Source organism: Schistocerca piceifrons, chromosome 5 (assembly GCF_021461385.2).
Source record: "Schistocerca piceifrons isolate TAMUIC-IGC-003096 chromosome 5, iqSchPice1.1, whole genome shotgun sequence".
Taxonomy (NCBI): Eukaryota; Metazoa; Arthropoda; class Insecta; order Orthoptera; family Acrididae; genus Schistocerca; species Schistocerca piceifrons.
The window spans coordinates 261,736,330-261,756,093 of record NC_060142.1 but is presented as its reverse complement, the minus strand read 5'-3'; the positions used below and the strand labels follow the sequence as shown (position 1 = coordinate 261,756,093).

Below are 19,764 nucleotides of genomic sequence, written 5' to 3'. Positions count from 1 at the left end.
GGCTACGTGGGCGGCTTTTAGAACAAAACAAATGATCAGGAAAGTTTCAAACTGGGGTGGAGATGCACCATTCCACAAACAACCAAACCGACGTGATCGCGCGAAACACGGCAGATCTTCCAATGCGCCCGCGCCTCCCCTTCGTGAAAATTTCTTCCTGCAGTTTTTTCCACGCAGATTAACAAATAAACCAAATTTCATAATTTCGTATCTAGTCTACGTTTGACAAGAAATATCGCACACAACAAATTAAATATACCATCCTCCTTCTGCTTCCTCTTCCTTGCCTTTTACAGTTTAAGCTCCATTATTCCATCCAGGACATCACTTCTGCTCATCTGTCGAATGGCTCGGGTAACGGTGATAGCTCTTACAGAGAAAGATAAAGTCCACGTAAAGGTTTTATTCAATTTCGGGAGCAAGTCGAAGTCTGGCGAACTCACGTCCGGGCTGCACACAGGATGACGCAACGCTTCCCATCCTTATTCGCACAGTTTTTGGGCTGCAACATTACCGATATGCGGGCGAGCATTGTCGTGGAGAATGATTGGCCAACCTCGAGCAACTGAGGTCGGGTTTTGTGCATTTTTCTGTGCAGGTTTTGCCTGAAGTTACAATTATACACTGCTGTGGCAATTGTCTGTCATGATGATTCCTAGGCGATCATAAGCAAAAACCGTCATTTGCTTGAGTTTTGACTGAGCGCGGCGAAATTTTTTTCAACGTGAAGAATCTAGAGCTCTCGCTCATTGGACTGTGATTTCAACTCTGGTTCAAAGTCTCTAATTCACGTTTCCTCAATAGCGACAATCTGACACAAGAATCCTTGACCTTCGCGGTCGATTCGTCGTTTGAGCAAGGTTGCAATGCTCAGGCGTTTCTGCTTCTCTTCAGCAGTCAGTGTGGGACCCATCTCGCAGAAATCTCTCTCTTGTGTAAGTCATTTGTCAGAATACCGAATATTGATATCGGGAGAATTCCCGTGGCTTCAGATTCCTCACAACTCGCAATACGATCTTCAAGAGTATCTGTCACGAGTTTCAAACTACGTTCATCTGTTGAAGTTTTTGGTCTTCCGGGTCTTGGATTATTGTCTATGCTCATACGATCACCACGAAAGCGATTAACCCAACGTGAAACTGTACGGCGTTTCACTGTAAACTCACCACAAACTTCACTTAACGCGCTGCCGATTTCCGTCGGGTTTTTGCCGCATAAGGTTTCGATCTTGATTTACAACCTCTGGTCTTCAACAGTCACATTACCTGAGACCCCTGCATGGTCTATATCTACCTCTCGCCAATTTTATGTTAAAGTACTCGGCGCAAAAACAAAAACAAGTACTTCTTCCTCAAGCTACCAACTACATCTGACGTAATTTTCATTACTGTTGCATCAAACTGAACAAAAAAGTCCATCGTCAATTGCGGTGCATTTTGCAGCTGTTGTAGGCAGCTGCTGTGATGCTGGTCTGAGCTCATTCGTGTGGTCATTCACTTGAACCATGCATGTAAAATACGAGCGAGAGGTTCCTCCTCTGTGTCCATTTTCCACTTGTAGACTACGCTCTTAAGCTAACCCGACAAACAGTAATCTAATGGGTAAGATCCGGTGACTTGGGTGACCAAGAAATGACTCCACGGCGACCAATCTAATGTCCAGACGTTTCAGTGAGGTACTGTGTGGAGTGCAAATTTAAATGGCCAGTAAAGCTTCTGTCGCTTTGATTGTATGCACATGTGAATGCTGAAGGACGACATGCGACTGACGCCCATTATTTTCAGCTGTATATAGGATACGATTAAGTACAGGGCATACATTCATTTGAAGTTGTTTTGTTCAGAATCACCCATACTATCACTCCTCACAGCATGTACCTTTCCTTCCGACTCATCCCATGCAGGTTATGGAAATATTATTGACAGTTGGTGGTCGGATGCCCTTCCTGCCCTCACCCCGGACAGAATTCCCATATGTCTGCGTCTAGAAGGATATGTCTCGTGTTCAGATGTGAGAACAGCTTCTAAATGTTTGTGTAGCCTGTATCTGAGTGGGTAACAGCGCGGTAACCTAGTTGGACGTGGAAAACCGTCTAAAAAAGCTAGGCCCCCGAATCCCGAAAGCGATGCATTAACGCGCTCGGCTATCAGGTCGGGTAAATGTAACATACAACTATGGTAAGTAAATTACAAATTGAATACCCTTTCGAAAGTACTTAAAGCTGAACTAAATCTATACCTTACTGTTTACGGCAGCTATTGTACAATGGAGTTTCGATGCTTTAGTTTGTCACTGTTCAATTCTTGCTAGAACAACAAAATACATAATAATACGAGCGAATTTCACAAAGTTGTACATATCGTTCTTCGCTAACACCATTGCGCAACAAGAGTTGTGCACTGTCAGGAGAGGGTAGATGTTGCAGGTTTCCAGCAGACGCAGTTTAGCTCCGGTACAGTTGAACAGGCGCGTTACAGCGTGCGACTGAAATTGCGCATAAACGGGAAACGTTGTCCACAGTGGAAATATGTGGAACGGAAAGATTTTTGAGAGCAAAACGTCTAAATTGTACACGGATTAACCGTGAAATTCTGGGGGCAAAGGGGCCAAATGCAATGTCGCGTCCTGTCGTAGTGAAATAGTGTCAACAATTTGACCAATGCCGCAGCTGCTCGGCAAGAAAAACCATCGACATCGACCACAGATGACAACGTCCATGGAATCGAGGAACCAATTCGCAGAATCGCAGATCTTCCGATGATAAGGACGTTCACACAGCGGTTCCCGATTGGTTTCGGGGCCAAAGAGCGGATTTCATCGCCGAGGAACTGAACGATTGGTACAACGTTCCAACTGTTGTTTACAGAGACGGTGACTATGAAGAAAAATTGTGTCGTGTGTCTGTTTCACTTTTTAGTATAATACAGCACTGGCCTTCCATAACAATATGTAACTTTATTTTTGAAATACTCTCGTAAGCAAGTAAAGCCTGCTCCCGGTGGCCTTACAACATCGGACGTTTGAGCAATGCAGCCGTTGACAAATGGCAGATCGTACGTTTGGTTAGATGAGGCTTCAACTTACACTATGTGATCAAAAGTATCCGGATACCCCCAAAAACATACGTTTTTCATATTAGGTGCATTGTGCTGCCATCTACTGCCAGGTAGTCCATATCGTCCTATTTACGTGTAGAGCTGTCCTGCATCTCTAATGACCTCATTGTCGACGGGATGTTACAGTCTAATCTTCTTAGTTCCCGTCGACGCACAGATTAATTCCCACAGAGTGCTAGCTAAAATCGGGCAGAACAGTAAACAACATAGGCCATGGCTTGTTTAAGAATCACGGGATTTTGGGTTAGGCCATGGCTTGTTTAAGAATCACGGGGTTTTCGGTTACGTTGGAAAATCTAAATCATGCTGGACGGAAGAGGATTTGCATTACGGTCCTTCCAAATAGTAATTTTAGTTTATCCACCGCCACCTCATCACCACGCTATGAATGAAAGAACGATATCAGCGGAAGTGTGTTTCAGAGCTGTAAGTATACCTTTACAAAGCCTCTTCACATGGTGCCAACGAACGCTAAGTACGTCTAGCGTTCCCACCTTGTAGTTTCTCGGTAAACATTGCACTGACATACAAATAAGCAGATAACGTTCACGCCCACATCTGTCACAACTTACGTCTGACAAATCAACAAAGAAAATTAAATGCTCGTGTCATCGAGTATTGCTCAACTTCCATGTATCGATGAGTAAAGCCTCTCGGAAGAGATAACAGTATCTCAAATAGCTTACGTCTCTACGTAAAGAGAAAAGTTCCAGACAAACCGCGCTGGCTGACTCAGTGTGGCTGAAAAGGAAGAAGAAATAATGTTATGGATCTGCAAGGAGGCAAAGCCAATGATTACTTCGATATTGTACAATATGCGCTTATCAGTGGCACACGGTGTGCATCTATCGTTTGTGAAAATTACGCTTTTGCTTCCAATGCAAAAACTTCTTACTGCATACCTTATTAACAAGGTAGATCGTTAGAAATTCTTGCAGCACGATCCAAAAGAGCCACATCCAAAGATTTCTTTAGCTTAAACGCACAGGTAAAGAATCCACAAGTTGAGAGGATGATGAATATGACACCCTTCGAAACGTCGCGGTATTTCAGTGACGTCACCCGGCTGGAGACCGGAGTTTATCCTCAAATATCATACAATTTGCATTCCAGTGACATCTCAAATAATGGTGATAACTGTAATTACTAATTAACCGTGACAATAAAATAATTCCGACATAAAACAATATTGTACGATAGCAACACTGGCATTACATTTAGGTTGGTTTCGAAGTCAACAACCAAGTGTGCGCTTTCCCGAACTCAAGGAACTTGCTTCAGCACAAGCTTTATTTTATTGTGTTGGGGGTTAAAAAGTGAGCACACTGCTTCCTCTTGAGAAAAACGGGGAGTGAAACCAGTAGATACAATTCACAGCCAAGTGAGGAAAGCTGTAGCCGAAACTTCCTGGCAGATTAGAACTGTGTGCCGGACCGAAACTCGTATTCGGGACCTTTGCCTCGCGTGGCAAGTGCTCTACCAACTGAGCTACCAAAGCACGACCCACGACCCGTCCTCACAATTTCGTTCTGGAAACATCCCCCAAGCTGTGACTAAGCCATGTCTCCGCAATATCCTTTCTTCCAGTGATGCTAGTCCTGCAAGTTTCGCAGGAAAACTTCTGTGAAGTTTAGAAGGTAGGAGACGAGGTACGGGCAGAATTGAAGCCGGAAGGACGGGTCTCGAGTCGTGCTTGGGTAACTCGGTTGGTAGAGCACTTGCCCTCGAAAGGCAAAGGTCCCGAGTTCGAGTCTCGGGCCGGCACACAGTTTTAATCCGCCACGAAGTTTCAAATCAGTGCACACTCAGCTGCAGAGTGAGGATTTCATTCTGAAAGCTGTAGCCTTCAGTTCCGTATATTACGGAGACGCAGGCAGGCGATCAGCTGCTGTCTATTTTTGTTCTTGTTGAGTTTTTAGTTCATTTTAGTTATCACTCTGTGAGAATTAAGCTGTGCGTCAAAGGGAACGAAAAAAGATCAGACTGTAACATCCCGTCGGCAGTGAGGTCATTAGAGATTCAGGACGAACTCGGATTAGGCAATAATGTGGAAGGAAACCACGGAAAACTAAAAACTAAAATCTCTCTCTCTCTCCCCCCCCCCCCCCCTCTCTCTCTCTCTCTCTCTCTCTCTCTCTCTCTCTCTCTCTCTCTCTCTCTCCCTCCCCTCCCCCCCCCCCACACACACACTGATACCGTAAACTTACTTCCTCTTTTCGTATTTTATAGAAATGGCAAACAAATCTTCAGCCTTTTAAAGGAAATGAAGCATTGTACTTCACTGCAGTAACTGCTAAATAACCGTATAGACCAGGTGGGGTCCAAGCCTTGCACACTGGACATACACCCGCGTACCTTAAGCCACGACACACAGCAACAGGGGCCTTGTTGTCTCAGCAAGTCTTATGCCATGTGTTTGTTGTTCGTTTCTGTCGGCATTGTTATTAAAATAGCACTGATCGCTATCCCCATCTTCTGTAATAACCCAATATATCAAATCAATGCTAATTTTACGAATAAAAACTACTCATTTCTAAAAAAAAAAGTTTATTTAAAAACAAAAAATTTTAGTACTTCTGCAATGGCTAACTGATTTTTTTTAAATACTGGTTATGAGTACAAAATAAACACACACCTTTTATAACTGAGACCAAACAAATACCGAAAAATACCGGTTATTAAGAACTAAAATACCGGTATTGGTTTTAGCCGGTAGGTTTTTCCCATCCCTATAACTGGATTGTTCAGCCAGTTCAAAGATCGGAGAGTACAACCACCTCTAACAGGACAGTTTCTAATAAGAGCGCGTATCGTGTATTGAACCGGGGACCTAGTAACGGCGGAGAGGCTTCGTCCCGCCGTAGCCCTAAGTCGTTCACAGCCCCACAACATGCCACAGCAGTCCACCCACCTCACCGCCGCTCCACACCGAAACCAGGGTTATTGTGCGGTTCGCCCCCCCTCCCTCCTCCTCCTCCTCCCGGAACGACTCATACCAGACGAGTGCGACCCCAAATGTTTGCGTGGTAGAGTAATTATGGTGTACATGCACGTGGAGACAGTGTTTGCGCAGCAATCGCCGACATAGTGTAGCTGAGGTGGAATAAGGGGAACCAGCCCGCATTCGCCGAGGCAGGTGGTAAACCGCCTAAAAACCATCCACAGGCTGGCCGGCACACCGGACCTCGACATTACTCCGCCGGGCGGATTCGTGCCGGGGACCGGCACGCCTTCCCGATCGGGTAGCAGAGCGTCAGACAGTGCGGTTAGACGTACGGGCTCCTAGTAGAGTACTGCGATATTCAAACCAACTTTCTAGCTAAGGACAGCTTTACTGTTTCTACTAAGTTATTTTAGAACTTAGACAATGTTTGATATATAAAAAAAAACATGAATATGCCAGATATGGCGAAGTAACATTAATACGGAAGCCGTTAATGGTCTGTAAAGGCTCTTATCGAACGTCAAACTTGAAAATCTATCTCGGTGCAGCAAGGATCTGGTGACGCACTGAGTAGCAACACGCTTCCAGAGAGCATGCAGCTTATGTTCCATGGGTGCGTTCGATTCGGGAGAACGAGCCCTAGGCTACATTGTTTGCTGCTGAAAATATCCTCCCAAAAGCGATAAAGCGCTGTCGTCTTGTAGGGCAAAATCAACAAGTACTAAAGGCTTACATAACTATGTTCGTCATCTCTCTAATACTTACAGTTAACACCAACACGAGGATGAGATCTGGCGGTCTGTGCACAACCTTAAGATACACCTTTCCATTATCAGAGTGCGCCGTTCTTTCATTGGTGTTCGATGAATGGTAAGGGTTTCTGCTGTTCACGAAATCAAAATACGTTTCAGGGTAAACAAGCGTTTATCTGCGAATATGATGAACTCATGAATCTACATGTACACAGAACTCCAAGGTGTCACCCTTCCAGGGCTAAAGAAAGAGCCTCTTCCTTCGAAAGCAAATGGCACAGCCCTTGGCTGACCTCCCGCATACCGTACTGTGGTTGGAAATTGTTGCCACACTCTCAGGAAGGGAAAAAACTCTCTCCGTCCCATACCAAAGAGCAAGCGATTCCTCAACGGCTTTCAACCAAGTTGTTCTGCTGTGCACAGATGACGCAAGGGGATAGCAGGGGCACAGGTTTCACGCAGTATTTTTTTGCAGTACTATTGTAGTAACAACATGTTCATATTCAACATTAGTGTCAACTGTTCATTCTCCATCATATCACTGCTGTTTTGGTATTTTCTGTAATTTACGTATAAAGTGTGTCTCTAAATACGGAATTAAATACTCTATAAAACAGGTGCTTAATTCCACGGAATTTCTAGATATTTCTACTCATTCCGTGCTAAAGTAAATTATGTGTATGGGTTAACTTCGTAAGTGGTGCAGTGTGGCGTCAGCAGCGTCTAGCGTCACACAGTCAGCTTGTTTCCAAGGTTGAACGTTTTTGTCATTGCCAGTAAATACACTACAAAATAGTGTGTTCTGAAACGAGATTATTACAAGAGGTTATGAGCTGAACACACAAATTCTAATAGTTTTAGGCCCACCGTCGTCGCTTCCCTTGGCTCAGTAGCTACGCGCGGCTACAAATGGCCAAAGGGCCTCACTGGAAACAGAAGAGGCAGCACTTCATCTTATAAGACGAGACCGAGTTCGGTGTACTGTTTCCTAGAGGTGGTAATCTGGACAGAATCGTTACATTTTTGATTTCTTGCTGCCGGTCGAGTTTATCCGTGGTCTTCGGTAGCATCTTTTATTAGTAATCAAAACGTCCCCGGACCCGAGTTCGAACCTAGCTATTACTTAAGTTTTGAACAAAACTCGACGGTCTGAGACTTTCGGAATATGAAGTCACTCTCATTCTGCCAACGGCCTTGAAGACGGCGGATGAGCGGACAGAGGTTCAGGACACTCCCTTACCATTGGGGTGGGGAAACTGCCCCTAAAAGTCGGAATAATCAGCAACGATCAACAGCATGAGGTCGCAGAAGACAATGGAAACCACTGGATTAAAGACACACAACATGTATCCACAGGGCATATGGCCCGTATATGAGAAAGTGTCATGATGGCCTCTTCATTGGCAAAATATTCCGATCTAGTTCCCCATTCGGATCTCCCACAGGGGACTGCCTAGTGGAAGGCGGCCAAGAGAAAAAGATAGAATAACCAACGAAAGTACAGAATAACCAACGAAAGTACAGAATAACCAACGAAAGTACAGAATAACCAACGAAAGTACAGAATAACCAACGAAAGTACAGAATAACCAACGAAAGGATAATGTTCTACCAGTCAGGGCATGTAAGGTCTTAAGCTTGAACATTGTAGGGTAGCTAGAAAATCTGAAAAGGGAAATGCTAAAGTTCAATCTAGATATAATGTAATGGGGGCCAGTGAAGAGAAATAAATGAAGAAAAGTTTTTCTGGTCAGGCGATTTTCGGATGTCAACAGCACTACATAACGGCAGTAGGATTCTTTATGAATAGGGCTGTAGGGCAGAGACTGAGATACTGCGAACAGTTCGGTGATGGGGCAGTTCTCTTCAGAATCGACAACAGTTCAGGTATACAGGCCGACGCCGTTAGCAGAAGATAAGAGACAAAGTATGTGAAGATATTGATCGGGTAATTTAGTGCATAAAGTGAGATGAAAATCTAACAGTCATGGGGGATTGGTATGCGGTTATAGGGGAAGGAGCAGAAGAATGGGCTGCGGGAGAGTATGGAATTGGTAGTACGAACGACAGAAGAGAAAGACAAATTGAGTTCTGCAATTAATTTCACGTGGCAATAGCGAATACTCTGTTCATTAACCACAAGAGGTGGTGGTATACTTGGGAAAGGCCGGGAGATACAAGAAGATTTCAGTTACATTACATCATAGTCAGGCAGAGATTACGGAATCACATATTGGATTGTAAGCCGTACCCAGGGCAGATAGAGACTCATATCATACTTTAGTAGTGAAGAAGAGAAGCCTGAAGTTTAATAGACTACTCAGGAAGAATCAAGGCGCAAAAAAGTGGGACACGGAAGTACGAAGAAATGAAGAGATACACTTGAAGTTCTGTGAGGTTGTACACTGATCAGCCAGAACATTATTAACTCCGACCTACAATAAGTATAAACCCGTCCACGAGATAACAGCGTTACCTGACTAGGAATGACAGCTAGTCAGACATGCTGTCCCATGTGTAGAATAGGGAAGGCCTGTGATCTATCCGAGTTTGACCTAGGGCAGATTGTGATGGCCCAGAGGCTCGACACGAGCATTTCGTCTACTGCAATACTTGTCGGGTGTTCGAGGAGTACTGTTGTGAGTGTCTTTCAACACATAGCAAGACCAAGTTGACACCACGTGCAGACGTGGAGGGGTTGGGCGGCCAACCTCATTACAGATGTCGGGCGTGGTACTGGGCAGACTGGTAAAACAGGACAGGCGGCGAACTGTGACGGAGCTAACATCAGATTCTAATGCCGGGCAGAGTACAAGTGTGTGCGAACTCACAGTGTACCGAGCACTTCTAACGATAGGCCTCCGCAGCCGACGACCTACGTATGTGCCAATTTTCACACCAAGACATCACCAAATACGATATAAATGGACACGTGATCAACGGCACTGGACGTTGTCACAGTGGCACAGTGTTGTAAGATCTGATGAATCCTGATACCTTCTTCATCATGCCGTTGGGAGAGAGCGAATCCGTTCTCTTCCAGGGGAACAGTTCCTTTACACCTGTAGGCAGAACGGAGACAAGCTGGCGGCGGCTCCCTGATGTTCTGGGCAACATTCATATGGGCATCCATGGGTCCAATGGAACTCTTCAAGGCATCATGACGCCCAAGAAGTATCGTACACTGGTTGCAGACCACGCACACCCATTCATGACGATCATGTTTCCCGGCGGTAGTGCACTTTTCGACAAGATAATGTGCTTAGTCGCAAGATCAGGAGTGTGATGGAATGGTTCGAGGAACACAGTGGCGAGTTCCAATTGATGTTCTGTCCCCCCTCCCAAGTCGCCAGTCCTGAACCCGATCGTACACATCGCGCATGTGATTGAGTGTGGCGCCAGAGCTAATTGCCACGCCCCCTTCCCGGAATTAGGTGACTTGTATGCGCATATGTGGTGCTAACTCCCTTCGGCGACCTACCAAGGCCTAACTGCTTCCATACTACGACGCGTCGCCGCTGTTATCAGTGCCAAAGGTGGACATAACGGCTATTAGTTAGCTGGTCATAAAGTTCTGGCTGATCAGTGTAAATACTGCGATAAGGAATAGCTCAGCAGGCAGTTCAGTTGAAGACGAATGGAGATCTCTAGAAAGGGCAGTCACAGAAGTCGGAGAGGAAAAACGTAGATAGAAGGAAGGTAACTGCGAAGAAACTATGGATAACAGAAAACATATTTCAGCTAATCGACGAAAGAAGGACGTACAAATATGTTCAGAATATCAGGAATACGGGAAGACAAGTCACTTAGGGGTGAAATAAACTGGATGTGCATGGAAACTAAGGAGATATCGCCACATGAAAAATGCGAAGAAATTGAAAAAGAAATGATTGTGGGAAGGACTGACTCCGCATATATAAAAGAAAAATCAGCCTTCAGTGAAATTAAAAACAAGGGTGGTAAGATTAAGAGCGTAATGGGAATTCAACTGCTGAATGCAAAAGAGAGAGCGGGTAGGTGGAAAGACTATACTGAGGACCTCTATGAGGGCACAGTTTTAATTTGCGAGGTAGTTTCATATCAGCGCACACTCCACTGCAGAGTGAAAACCTCATTCTGGAAACATCCCCTTGGAGGTGGCTGAGCCATGTCTTCGCAACATCCTTTCTTCCAGGAGTTCTAGTTATGCAAGGTATGCAGGAGAGCTTCTGCGAAGTTAGGAAGATAGGAGACGAGGTACTGGCAGAATTAAAGCTGTGAGGAGGGGGCGTGAGTCGTGCTTGGGTAGCTCAGTTGGTAGAGCACTTGCCCGCGGAAGGCAAAGGTCCGGAGTTCGAGTCTCGATCCGGTACACAGTTTTAATCTGCCAGGAAGTTTCAAGGATGTAGTCTTTTGCCCCTTTTGTTCAATCTATACACGAAGAAGCAATGTCGGGAAAAAACAAGAGTTCAAGAATGGGATTAAAATGCAAGGTGAAATGATCTCATGTTAAGATTCGCCGATGACATTGCTACCCTCAGTGAAATTGAATAAGAATTACAGAATGTGTTGAATGGAATGAACAGTCTGTCTAATGAGTACAGAATATGGATTGAGAATAAAGCTAAGAAAGACGAAAGTAATGACAAGTAGCAGAAGTGACAACAGTGAGAAACTTAAAATCAGAATTAGGGATCATAAAGCACTCGAAGTTAAGGAATTCTGCTGCCTAGGCAGCAAAGTAATACTTGACGAACGGAGCGAGGACGACATAAAAAGTAGACTAGTACTGGCAAAAAGGGCATACGTGCTCAAGAGAAGTGTACTAGTATGAAACATAGGTCTTAATTTGACAAAGAAATTCCTGAGAATGTACTTTTGGAGGGCAGCATTGCATGGTAGTGAATCATGGACGGTGGGAAAACCGGAGCAGAAAATAATCGAAACATTTGAGATGTGGCGCTACGGGTGAGTGTAGAAAATTAAGTGGCCTGTTGAGGTAACGAATGACGAGGTTGCGGGCAGAATCTGAGAGGAAAGGGATGTGTGGAAAACACTGACAAGAAAAAGGGACAGGATGATAGGATAGCTGTTAAGACATCAGGGAATGACTTCTATGGTACTAGAGGGAGCTATAGAGAGCAAAAAACTATGAAGGAAGACAGATATTGGAATACACCCAGCAAGTAACTGAGGACGTAGGTTGCAAGTGCTACTCTGAGAGCTGTCCGTGGTGTCCATACGTACTTCGATACTGACGATGTTACGGTGTTATCGTGACTAGCATATGCTGCAGACCTCACCAATTGGAAGTATCTGGTTACGGATTGCCGAGAGACTGGCATCTACCATCAACTACCCATTATTACTGATGAACTTATCCACAGAGTTGAAGCAGCATGAAATGACATCTGTCATCCAGGTTCAGTTGAGCGTGCCCAGCCAAAATTCGCCCCTGTATATACCTCACATGATCGACCTTCTTTCTATTACACCGTATATGCACAGAATGTAAAGTTTCGTTCTGTCCTATCTCTCTGGACGTTGTAATTTTTAATCCTATATATAAAATGGTATCATTAGCAGATATATTGATTAATAAACATAAGTTTCCGATACTTTTGGGTTTTATTTTCTACGAAATTGTGTTTCGTTTCCTCCACCACTCCCGCTTTTAAAAAATTAATGAGTCCTCCACCTCCTCCCCTAAGCTTTGATATTGGGTATAAGCTCTTGCCGCCGACAGTAGAAGCGTCACTCGCCGACATATACACACATCAAAAAAAGTTTTGCATCAACCTGGTTCCCAGAATTCCTGAAGATAGACGTTGACTGTGGATATTTTATCACTGACACAGTCCCTTTGACTGTTCGGCGATGTCACTAAAAACGCCCAAAGATGTACACAACCATGCACGAGCAGCGCCTATTAGACGGAGCGAGTCCGACAGCCGATCAGGTCCAGTCATTCCACCAGGAAGGAGGTACACGGCTCCTGTTGTCTGTAGTTCAACCACGCCTGAACCACGCCTGAACGGTCACTACCGCGGTTCGATCGCGTCCGCATTGTTACTCTGTGCAAGGAAGGGCTTTCAACAAGGGAAGTGTCCAGGCGTCTCGGAGTGGACCAAAGCGGTGTTGTTCGGATATGGAGGAAACACAGAGACAGGAACTGTCGATGACATGCCTCGCTCAGGCCGCTCAAGGGCTACTACTTCTGTAGATGACCACTACCTACAGATTATGGCCGGAGGAATACTGACAGCAACGCCACCATGTTGAATAATACTTCTCGTGCAACCACAGGACGTCGTATGAAGACTCAAACTGTGCGCAATAGGTTGCATGATGCGCAACTTCACTCCCGACGTCCACGGCTAGGTCCAGCTTTGCAAACACGGTACCATGCAGCGCGGTACAGATGGGCCCAACAACATGCCGAATGGACCGCTCAGGATTGGCATCACGTTCTCTTCACCGATGAGTGTCGGATATGCCTTCAACCAGACAATCGTCGGAGACTTGTTTGGAGGAAACCCGGTCAAGGTGAATGCCTTAGACACACGGTCCAGCGAGTGCAGCAAGGTGAGGGCATTATGTGGGGCCGACATCCGCCAATGGTGGTCATGGAAGGCGCCGTAACGGCTGTGCGATACGTGAATACCATCCTCCGACCGACAGTGCAACGCCATCGGCAGCATATTGGCGAGGCATTCGTCTTCATGGACGACAATTCGCGCCCCCATCGCGGACATCCTGTGAATGACTTCCTTCAGAATAACGACATCGCTCGACTAGAGTGGCCACACATGAACCCTATCGAACATGCCTGGGATGGATTGAAAAGGGCTATTTATGGACGACGTGACCCACCAGCCACTCTGAGGGAGTGGGACAATCCGGACCAACAGTGCCTTGATGAACTTGTGGATAGTATGCCACGACGGATACAGGCATGCATCAATGCAAGAGGACGTGCTATGGGTATTAGAGGTACCGGTGTGTAAAGCAATCTGCATCACTACCTCTGAAGGTCTCACTGTATGGCGGTACAACATGTAATGTGTGGTTTACATGAGCAATGGAAAGGGCGGAAATTATGTTTATGTTGATCTCAATTCCAATTTTCTGTAGAGGTTCCGGAACTCTCGGAAACGAGGTGCTGCAAAACTTTGTGTGTGTGTGTGTGTGTGTGTGTGTGTGTGTGTGTGGTATTTAAACTGATAAAAAGATTCAGGACACCTATTAGAGGAGATACTCCTGGAAATTGAAATAAGAACACCGTGAATTCATTGTCCCAGGAAGGGGAAACTTTATTGACACATTCCTGGGGTCAGATACATCACATGATCACACTGACAGAACCACAGGCACATAGACACAGGCAACAGAGCATGCACAATGTCGGCACTAGTACAGTGTATATCCACCTTTCGCAGCAATGCAGGCTGCTATTCTCCCATGGAGACGATCGTAGATATGCTGAATGTAGTCCTGTGGAACGGCTTGCCATGCCATTTCCACCTGGCGCCTCAGTTGGACCAGCGTTCGTGCTGGACGTGCAGACCGCGTGAGACGACGCTTCATCCAGTCCCAAACATGCTCAATGGGGGACAGATCCGGAGATCTTGCTGGCCAGGGTAGTTGACTTACACCTTCTAGAGCACGTTGGGTGGCACGGGATACATGCGGACGTGCATTGTCCTGTTGGAACAGCAAGTTCCCTTGCCGGTCTAGGAATGGTAGAACGATGGGTTCGATGACGGTTTGGATGTACCGTGCACTATTCAGTGTCCCCTCGACGATCACCAGTGGTGTACGGCCAGTGTAGGAGATCGCTCCCCACACCATGATGCCGGGTGTTGGCCCTGTGTGCCTCGGTCGTATGCAGTCCTGATTGTGGCGCTTACCTGCACGGCGCCAAACACGCATACGACCATCATTGGCACCAAGGCAGAAGCGACTCTCATCGCTGAAGACGACACGTCTCCATTCGTCCCTCCATTCACGCCTGTCGCGACACCACTGGAGGCGGGCTGCACGATGTTGGGGCGTGAGCGGAAGACGGTCTAACGGTGTGCGGGACCGTAGCCCAGCTTCATGGAGACGGTTGCGAATGGTCCTCGCCGATACCCCAGGAGCAACAGTGTCCCTAATTTGCTGGGAAGTGGCGGTGCGGTCCCCTACGGCACTGCGTAGGATCCTACGGTCTTGGCGTGCATCCGTGCGTCGCTGCGGTCCGGTCCCAGGTCGACGGGCACGTGCACCTTCCGCCGACCACTGGCGACAACATCGATGTACTGTGGAGACCTCACGACCCACGTGTTGAGCAATTCGGCGGTACGTCCACCCGGCCTCCCGCATGCCCACTATACGCCCTCGCTCAAAGTCCGTCAACTGCACATACGGTTCACGTCCACGCTGTCGCGGCATGCTACCAGTGTTAAAGACTGCGATGGAGCTCCGTATGCCACGGCAAACTGGCTGACACTGACGGCGGCGGTGCACAAATGCTGCGCAGCTAGCGCCATTCGACGGCCAACACCGCGGTTCCTGGTGTGTCCGCTGTGCCGTGCGTGTGATCATTGCTTGTACAGCCCTCTCGCAGTGTCCGGAGCAAGTATGGTGGGTCTGACACACCGGTGTCAGTGTGTTCTTTTTTCCATTTCCAAGAGTGTATGTTCACCCTTGAACTCTGCTGGGGACACTTCCAATGGTGTATGTGAACGAAGATAAAATGTAGCTGTGTTCAACCAACCGTGAACACCATAAGATCCTGAAAATTACAGCAAAGGGATCTAAACGTCGATCGTTTACAAGAAACTGAAGTGTAACTGACGTGGCCTAACACGCTAGAAGATTTTACGTTCAATGATAACGGCTACTAATGCCTGTAGTCTTACACAGATGTCATTGTCTGCGGACCAATGGCAATCCATTCTTCTTCAAGAGCCGGAAAAAAAAGCGATGTCGGGCTCTGGGGCCCGCAGCGAAGTCAACGTTCTATTTCATCCCAGGCGTGTTATACTGGATTCGGGTCAGTCCATTTCAGAAACGTTACTGTCGACAAATCACTGCCTCACAGATGCTGCATTATGACAGGGTGCACTGTCATTCTAATACAATCAGTCATCGTCTCCGAATTCTTCCTCTACTGTACGCATAAACACTACTGACCATTAAAATTGCCACACCACGAAGATGACGTGCTACAGACGCGAAATTTAACCGACAGGAAGAAGATGCTGTGATATGCAAATGATTAGCTTTTCAGAGCATTCACACAGTGTTGGCGCCGGTTGAGGTACCTACAACGTGCTGACATGAGGAAAGTTTCCAGCCGATTTCTCAAACACAAACAGCAGTTGACCGGCGTTGCCTGGTGAAACGTTGTTGTAATGCCTCGTGTAAGGAGGTGAAATGCGTACCATCACGTTTCCGACTTTGATAAAGGTCGAATTGTAGCCTATCGCGATTGCAGTTTATCGTATGGCGACATTGCTGCTCGCGTTGGTCGAGATCCAATGACTGTTAGCAGAATATGGAATCGGTGGGTTCAGGAGGGTAATACGGAACGCCGTGCTGGATCTCAACGGCCTCGTATCACTAGCAGTCGAGATGATAGGCATCTTATCCGCGTGGTTGTAACGGATCATGCAGCCACGTCTCTATCCCTGAGTCAACAGATGCGCACGTTTGCAAGACGACAACCATCTGCACGAACAGTTCGACGACGTTTGCAGCAGCAAGGACTATCAGCTCGTAGACCATGGCTGCGGTTACCCTTGACGCTGCATCACAGACAGGAGCGCCTGCGATGGTGTACTCAACGACGAACCTGGGCGCACTAATGGCAAAACGTCATTTTTCGGATGAATCCAGGTTCTGTTTACAGGATCATGATGGTCGCATCCGTGTTTGGCGACATCGCTGTGAACGCACATTGGAAGCGTGTATTCGTCATCGCCATACTGGCGTATCATCCGGCGTGATGGTATGGGGTGCCATTGGTTACACGTCTCAGTCACCTCTTGTTCGCACTGACGGCACTTTAAGAGCAGTGGACGTTACATTTCAGATGTGTTACGACCCGTGGCTCTGCCCTTCATTCGATCCCTGCGAAACCCTACATTTCAGCAGGATAATGCACGACCGCATGGTGCAGGCTGTACGGTCCTTTCTGAATACAGAAAATGTTCGACTGCTGCCCTGGCCAGCACATTCTCCAGATCTCTCACCAATTGAAAACGTCTGGTCAATGGTGGTCGATCAAGTGGCTCGTCACAATACGCCAGCCACTACTCTTGATGAACTGTGGTATCGTGTTGAAGCTGCATGGACAGCTGTACCTGTACACGCCATCGAGCTCTGTTTGACTCAATGCCCAAGTGTATCAAGGCCCTTATTACGGCCAGAGGTGGTTGTTCTGGGTACTGATTTCTCTGGATCTATGCACCCAAATTGCGTGAAAATGAAATCACATGTCAGTTCTAGTATGATGTATTTGTCCAATGAATTCCCGTTTATCATCTGCATTTCTTCTTGGTGTAGCAATTTTAATGGCCAGTAGTGTACTTCCACGTTTGACAGTTCCTTAAGCGCAGTAAGGGGATCACACCTTAACCATGAAAAACATGCTTATACCGACACACCACCTTCTCCGCTCTTCACTGTTGGCACTGTGCATGATGATAACGTTCTCAGACATTCACTAAACCCACACCCTTACATCAGACTGTCACAGGGTATAGCGTGATTCACTACTGCTAATCACTCGTTTCCAATCATCCATGTCCAGTAGCATCTCTCTTTACACCACCTGAAACGTCGTCACTTAGGAGCTGCTCGACCATTGTACCCCATTCTTTTTAACCCCGACGCACGGTCACTGTGCTACCTGGACGGCAGGTAACACTCAGGATTTCTAGACTAATTCCTTCCGCTGATTTCATGCGATTTTTAACAGCCACCGTTTGCAATGCTCGACAGGCTGTGTCCATCAATATATGGGATCTACCTAGTCTCGGTTTAAGTTGCGGTTGTTCTTTCGCGTTTCTACATAAACACATACCGACAGTTAACTTTGGCAGCTTTTCATGGGTTGAAATGTCCCTCATGGAAGACTAGTCGACGTTCGAAGCCGCTGACCTCTCCTACCCCGTTATTGCTTCTCTACTGAGAACAATACTTCGCCCCGGCTACTTTTATACTGGCGGGTCAGCCTCTAGTGACATCCCGTGGTCAATTACACATTAGATAAGAGTGTCCGGATACTTTTGATCAGATAGTGTAAGTATACGGCCACTGACGCGAGGAGAGACTCCACCATTAGTATGTCCGCAGTACTGGGACGGCGCGCCGGCGAGACGGCGGCGCCGAGCGTCGCGGCCAGTGACCCGCCTCCCACGGGATGCGCCCTGCCGCCTCCGCATGCAACCGCTCCGCCGTCCACGCCCTTTCCTGTCTGTCGTCCGTGCCCTACATTTCGGCGAAGGGACAATAACGGAACTTACACGATAACCCCACCTTCACACTTCATTTCTGTTCAGTAAGAATGAGGTCAGATAAGCTTTCTTGGAAGGCTCCTGTGCAAGATCTTGTGCAATAAACCATGGAGCCTCGACGGTGTACATTACAAAGAAGCCATCCTGGAGAAATTTGCGGGAAGTGATTTGGAGAACGGGCGCAGAACCCAACAAATTATGACCGGATGACAATCTGAAACCCTATCACCAGGATGGGAGGCCATTCACCTAACTGAATGTGAGTTCATTCGATTATAATCGAATTATTTGTGGCCCGCCGACACATATCACTTTACTGGGACGTTGCACTATCTTTCTTGTTTTGAAGTGAACAGACCTAGCCAGACGCCGTTCCATTATGGCCCTCACTTAACGACATTGAAGATCTCTACGGCTGCACTTGACTAGCGCCCGAGAGGATAGACACTGTTTACTCGGTCGTCCACGATCGCCATCACGCCACCAATTTCTTCCCACAATGATTGCCTAAGTTCATCAAACTGCTAAAGCGGCAAGAAATTACGTATCCATATCTGTCATTGAAGCTAAGTTTGACTATGTTTAGCTGAGTCAGAGCGATAAACACATTTTGTGTCTACATCTCATGCTGTAACGTTTAGGTACACATCTTTGCAGAAGCATACTAAATGCCTTCAATCAATAGATGTATCGATACACGACGCCAGCTTTCAGATTCATTATAAACCACTCACGCTATGATAGAGGACAGGTTATCCTTTGATTCTAATGATTACTGTCCAAGTTTCCTTATGTGTGGAGTGTATCCTGCATAGAGGCACAGCTTGCATTTCTTGAAGTGATGACCAAGGGCAGAAACTGCGATGTGAGCAGTCCCGGTTTAACAACATATCAGCGCTTCACTGCCTGCGCTGCCCAGTAGTTTCTGCTATATACTCTAGCATTTGTTCACTTCAAAGCTTTTCATTCAAGCACAATACGCAAATTACACGGTTAAGAAGATTAAGTTAAGATATTACTGTGCTACGTGACACCTCTTAAGCCTTTGGTAGTCCAAGGAGCACTGTTTTTATCGATTGCGAGTGCTGTCCTGGTGCCATTTCAATTCTGCTTTCAGATGTATAAGAATTATCTTAAAATCACTAAATCAGAGGAGATATATTGGATAATACATATACGAAATACTCAAGGGCAAAAAACTGAGAACATAAAGAACCATAAAATTGCGTCCGATAATATTGGTCTATTACTGACAACCAACCACGGTCAGATTAAAATTCCCCACGACGAGGCAGAATATGTAAAATAATCGGTACACTATTGACGTCACGTAGTATTGCTAATCATGTTCAGACACTATACAAAAACAACTGAGACTGATGGTTCGAGTTTGTGCACTTACTTGATACGATAAAATTATGGTGGTCACTTCAAATAGGTCTTCATTTGTTACTTCCAATGTTCAGAAC

The 19,764-nt window shown here is 46.4% G+C and overlaps 1 protein-coding gene across 3 annotated transcripts in view; it reads right to left on the bottom strand.

The window, feature by feature from the left end:
* Positions 1-19,764, bottom strand: part of LOC124797962 (protein enabled) — a 190,569-nt gene that overhangs the window by 57,093 nt on the left and 113,712 nt on the right. The window lies entirely within an intron of this gene.